The sequence below is a fragment of the Talpa europaea genome (genome assembly GCF_964194135.1).
Source record: "Talpa europaea genome assembly, chromosome: 1".
Taxonomy (NCBI): domain Eukaryota; kingdom Metazoa; phylum Chordata; class Mammalia; order Eulipotyphla; family Talpidae; genus Talpa; species Talpa europaea.
Genome location: NC_140073.1, coordinates 60,707,084 through 60,713,158, shown reverse-complemented (window position 1 = coordinate 60,713,158; position 6,075 = coordinate 60,707,084). Strand labels below are relative to the sequence as shown.

The following is a 6,075-nucleotide window of genomic DNA, read 5'->3' as shown; positions in this document are numbered from 1 at the left end:
TGGCCCCATGTCCACTTGGAACTCAAACGAAGGGGTTCCTCCTCAGCTCTACTTCCCTGCCCAGGGTTCCGTGAGCATGTCAGTAGCATCCTGTGGCGCTGGGAGCAGCAGGAGGCTCAGCTCTCCACGGTGCCTGTGTCCACTTACCTGTCTCCCTGCCTCACCCCCACAGATGTTTGTGCAGGTCCCAGGAGCTCCAGGAAGGGAAGACCTTGGCAGCTGCTCAAGAGCACCATGAGGTGAACTGGCCACAGCCGTCCATTTCCCCCAGATGGACATGTCTGGTCCCAGGAAACTCCAGCAGAACACCCTGCAGCTGCCCAGGGCCCACCAGGCACTCTAACTACCTCCAGATTGGCCCCGGCCTGTGGCATCCTCTCCCCCTCAATTCTGGGGCTATAGCAACTTGCCAGCAAGCACACCCGTGGTGAGAGATCAGGACACATCTAGGCCGTCAGCTCTCTACAGAGCCAGCCATGGGGCTGGGCTACTTATCCCTTTGCTCGTGATGGGCCCATCGCAACCATGTGCACAGAAACCACCCTGTCCAAAGGGACACACTGAAAAAGAAAGAAAAGCTGAGGGGCCAGGCAACCCCACGGAGCGGACATGTCCATCCCCAGGGAGACTCCCCCTGGTGTCTCCACAGTGCTGTTTTTAAGTTGATCCAAGAAGACCCTGGGTAAGTCAGTATTTTAGTGACGGTTGGAGGAGGGGGCAGCAGGGAAGGAGAGGCCGAGAGAAGGTGACCAGGAGTAGACTCCTCACCGCCTGTCTGCCCAGCCCCTCCTCATCAGCAAGCAAAACTACCAACCCAGGCCCCGGGGCAAAGGCAGGGTGGTCTGGCCAGGACCGCCCATTTGCAGAGATGTCAACCCTTGACAGGGGCCTTGCGGACCAGGCCCAGCCGCTCTTCTCTCGGAGCTCCAGGCACCCAGCCCAGCTGAGTGGAACTTCAAGGATGGCGGAGACGTCCAACCACACCCGAGTTACCCAGTTCATCCTCAGCAGCTTTGTGGATGGCCCCAAGCTGAGGGTGGTGGCTATCCTGTTCTTCAACTTCGTCTACCTGTCTGGTCTCCTGGGGAATGTCTCCATCATGGTGGCAGTGACCAGGGACAGCCGCCTGCACACGCCCATGTATTTCTTCCTCAAGAACCTGTCCTTCCTGGATGTCTGCTGCACTTTCGTCACTGTGTCCAGGTCCGTGGTCAGCCACATGGCTGACTCTGAGGAGATCTCCTTCCCGGAGTGTGTGGCCCAGTTCTACCTGTTCTTAGTGCTGGTGTCCACTGAGTGCTTCCTGCTCACTGCCACGGCCTAGACCCACTGCCTGGCCATCCACAGGCTCCTGCTCTGTGGGGCCACTATGAGCCAGAGGCTTTCCTCCAACCTGGTCGTCACAACCTGGGCGAGCAGGGCCGTGTACTCAGCCTTCCACACAGCTAACACCTTCTCCCTGCCCTTCTGCGGCCCAAACGTGGTGGAGCACTTCTTCTGAGACATCCTCGCGGTCATGAGGCTCACTTGCACTGACTTCCACCTCCACGAGGTGCACTTCGCAGTCAGCCGCTGTGTCATCATGAGTGGCTTTGCACTCACGGTCCTCTCCTATGTGGGCATCGTCTCCACCGTCGCACGCATGACCTCGATGGATGGCAGGTGGAAGACTTTCTCCACCTGCTCTTCCCTCCTGACCACAGTTGTCCTGTTCTACGGGACTGGGCAGCTTCGTGTAACTGCGGCCTGCCTCCCAGTACTGCCCGGCCCAGGCCCACCTGGTGTCGGTCTTCTGTTCCATCTGCACGCCCACGCTGAACCCCAATCTACTGTCTGAGGAATCAGGACATGAAGGTGGCCCTGCAGAAGCTGTACCGGCCCAGGCAGTGCTGAGCTGAGTGCGAGGCTGAGGCAGTCCCTGCAGGTCCGCCTCAGCCGTGAACAGGCAGCGCTGGTCTGGCGCCTCGTCCTGCTTTTCCTCCCTCTGGTTTTCTTGCTGTTGACCTTGCCCATGGCGGTGGCTGCCCCCTCGCTGTGAGCTGTGCTGAGTCTCTCTGTAACTGACTCGCAGCCAGTGTCTGCCGGCTCTCGCGACTTAGTATCACATGTGGTTTTATTTTACCCGCATCATGTGTCCTGCTGGGTGCATCTCGAAGAATTCCCGTGTCCTGGCCTGAGCTCCCACCATGAGCTCCCTCCTCCTGCGTGGGGCCTTCTTCTGGACGAGTCCACCGTCCCCTTTAAGGTTCCAAATCTTCCCCGTTCCTCCTCCACCGTGAGGTCCTCTTGCTGCTTCTCTTCATTCTCCTGCCACCTTCTGCTTAGTTCCCTCAGCCTAATTTTTTAAGTGACTCTCATTTCATCTGTGATCCGCATCTTTCTAGACATCCCTAATCTCCAAATCCTCCTTTTGCCCCATGCCATGTGTACTTAGTTCTGGATTTTAGGCCTGAACTCAGTGGTACGCCAAGCTTACTTCTGGAAGGAACTGTGCATTCAGACCTGCACTGGGTAGCCCTGGGGACCCTCCGCCCCTGCACATGGTGGCTGAGGGGTGTGGGTAACAGGGAAGCTCGCCGCCTCCTGCTGGCGCCCGCATCCTCCCGCTGACAGCTGCTGCCTGGTGTGCAGATTGGCTCCTGTCCTGCCTACCTCCCTAAGGTCCTGGCACTGCTTCCTCCAAGTTTTCTGTGCCTCTGACATTTGATGCCCTTCTTTATAATCAGTGTCTTCTTTAATTGAAGCTTTATCAGTATCTAATTTCATTCTTTGTGTTGTGAAGTTTTCAACTTAGTCTCTCATTTGGTATTAATACAGCAGGCCTGGATTACCTCTGGTTAATATTCACAGGACCACACGTGTCTGCACACAGCATGTGGCCAGAGCATCTTTAGGGCCCACCAGCCTCTGGCTTCCATCACATAGTTCAGCCACATAGAGAAAGGCTGACTTTACCATTTTTAATTGATTTCCCTTGATGGCTCTCTTGCCCTTGTTTCTCCTTCTGTGCTCATTCGAGCATTGCAGCTTCTGCCCTCACCTGCTCTGTGTGTGTGACGCAACAGCTCAAGTCAGGACAACCTGTCTTGATGGCTGTTGACTGCGCAGCAGCGTCAGAGCTGTTTGGTCCTGTCCCAGCACCGCTCAGCAATTATTGCTGCAAAGCGCCACTGCAGGGTGGGCGCCCACGACTGCAGATTTCAGCTTTATTCTTTCTCATAGTGTTATGGGGCAACCCCGATATAAAACGGGTTGCCTGGCTGTGGGTCCTCACCCGCACGCTTAAAAGGGACTTATTAATACTCCACTACAGGCACACACAAAAGGTTAATAAAAGGTTTATTTACAAGGGAAAGGGAATTAAGGAAATGTACAACTCAGGGAGAAAATAGGGAAATAAAGTCTTTAATGAGTCCTACCTGATCCACAGACCTGGAAACCCAAAGGCACTCTCAGAGCTGCCCAGACAGCTGCAAGCTGGCCGGGAGCCAAAAATGGGGGATCCCCTCCAAAGCCCACGTGTCTGGCTTTATACCAACCTGGCTGCTTAACCCCACCCTCAGGTCCCAGCCACCTTCCCTTTGGTGGTGATGGGATTTGGAGTTCCCAGTGTCTTTGGCTTTGGCCTGGGGTGGGGTTGGAGCCACAAAGCCTGTATGGAATTAGCTTTAGGACATCCTTTCCCCCTAACAATAGTGAGACTGGACAGGGGGAAATATTTGCTGGGTCAACCTTGCTGCCCCCACTGGCGGGTAAATGAGATGCCAGAAACAATGGCTTTAGGCTGGGGTCATGACTGGCAGCACAGGTCAAGACGGGCAGGACAGGCTTGAAGCAGCCAAGCGCGGGGCGAGGCTGGGCTCCCAGGGGATGTGCGGGCGTGGACCATGCACTGGGGGCTGGGGAGGGAGGCGCCGGCTCTGGAAACCACCCGTCCAGGGCGCAGCCCAGGCCCATGGGGGCGCAGGTGGAGGTCAGTGCGGGCGCGGGAGGCGTCCTGACCAGAGACTGTCCTGTCAGGCTGGGGTTGGGGGCATGCTGGAGGGGGCGGGGGCCAGGCTACGGGGGATGGGGGCGGAGCCAGGCTGTTGGGGCGCGGCAAGCCCCCGGGCAGCCCCAGGCTCCAGGCTGGAGCGCCTCCACGCAGTCTCTGGTGCGGGACGCCCCAGCCCAGGCCATGGCGCGCAGAGAAGGAGAGAGCAAGGGCCCGTCCCCGCAGGGCGGGGCGCGGTCGTCGGAGACCCCAAGGAAGGCCGCGTCCCGCGGTCATGCCCGGCTCCTCCCACTCCGCGCCCGCCCAGAGCCCGCGGCCCTCCCCTGGGCTCCAGGCCGCAGCGCCGCCCGCAGGCGCGTCCCCCCGCCGCCCGCGGAGCCCCCTCTGCGGGACCACGCCGGTGCGGGGAGGGCGCCGGGAGGGGCCGCAGTGGGGCGCCCGCCGACCCGGCCGCGGGAGCTGGGCTCCGGAGCCCAGGCGCGGGAGGGGGCGTCCCGGGGCGGGGGCGGGGAGCAGCTCGGGAAGCTGGGGGCGCCGCCACCACCGGCCGCGCTCGGGAAGGTCCTGCCGAGCCCATGGCTCGCTCCCGCCGTCCCGGCCCGGCCGGCGCCCGTCCCGCCGCTGCGCCCATCAAGACGTCTTGGCAAAAACGTGTGTTTCAACCCCTGGCGGCGCGGGGGTGAAGGCGCAGCCTATGAACCGTCCTCAGCCTCTGCGGCGCGGGTTTCGTCCTGGGCCAGGGAGCCGCCCACGCGGCGCGGCTGAACCCCTGTCTCCCGCTGCTCCCTCAGCCCTGTGTTTCCTCCATCCGCCTGCTCTGCTCCCCGCTCTGTCTCTGGGGCGTCCTCTCGCCCCAGCGCCTCTGGCCTGCACCCCAGCTCTCGTGTGCATAAATACATGTATCCCCGGGCAGGGCGGGTCCGCGTGTCCTCTACGTTTTATCACTTAGGACACGGATGTGTCACTTCATGACGTGGGTTATGACCCCTCACTTTTCTTTGTCGTTGCTAAAATCCGCCAGGATGAAGCTCTCCCAGAGCGGCGCAGACCCCTCCCGCGCCCCCGCGCCGCCGGCTGGCTCCAGGTAGTTGGTTCTGAGGTGACTTTTTTTCTGTTTTGTGTTTTCTGGAACCAGTGCTATCTTCCTGGAGCTGCTATCTGCTTGGCCTGGTGGACACTGTGAACATGGGGCTGGACAGTGCATGGCACCCAGTGTTACAGGACAGCCCTTTCCCCTTAACACCAGGACTGTCGTGGAAATACCCCCGTTGTGTTTTGTGGGAGACCTGGTAGGCCTCTGAGCACACGGGTCAGAACCTGCTCCTGGGAGGAAGTCCCCCACTTTCCTGGTTAAGGCCCCAAGCCACAGACCAGCATGTGGACAGGTCAAAGACAGAGCCCAGCCAGGATAAAGAGAAAATTTAAGATAAAGACAAAATTCAGTTGAATACGACTTAGTTAAACTGATATTTAAATAAAAATAATTTGGGGTAACATGAACAAATTCTTTTTTTCTTGGTTTTCCTCCTCCCCCTCCCCCCTCCTGTTTCCACATTTCCCCATCCCCCTCACCCATCTCTCAGGTACCCCAGGAAGGGCGCACAGTGGGTGACAGTGACTTTCCAGCTCCCATTGGACATGGCTCATCAGTGGCTTTGATAACTGGGCCACACCTGGGTCCCCATGTCAGGGTCAGTGGAGGATGATGGAGCCTGGAGCACAATTACATTCCTTTCCATAGATGAGTAAACCACTAACGAAATTGCCTCTGACACACTCACTGTACTAATGGTCACTGAATATGCTACAGGACGAAGCCAATTAACACAGTCAACTCAAAAAAGGGCACTTGTCCCTCTGGAGGAAGGTCCCTAGGGCTGGAATCTGGACAGTGTCCAACACATGGACACCAGATCCAGAGCTCAAATAGCGCAGCCCTGAGGCCCTGCTCTGTCCATGAGGTGGAGCAGGACGGGTGGAACATCCTGTGAGTGCTCAGAGGCATCCCAACAAGCCCTGACTATGAAGTGAGAGCCCGGGATGCCCTCTGTCCACGCCATGGGGACAACCTCAGGAGACAG

General features: G+C 58.7%; 1 pseudogene across 1 annotated transcript; it reads left to right on the top strand.

Moving 5' to 3' along the window:
• The first annotated feature begins 961 nt into the window (after positions 1 to 961).
• LOC311183103 (olfactory receptor 10A7-like) lies at positions 962 to 1,893 on the top strand (annotated as a pseudogene). Its single transcript has one exon. The product of its transcript is annotated as an olfactory receptor 10A7-like (transcript).
• The last annotated feature ends 4,182 nt before the right edge of the window (positions 1,894 to 6,075 follow it).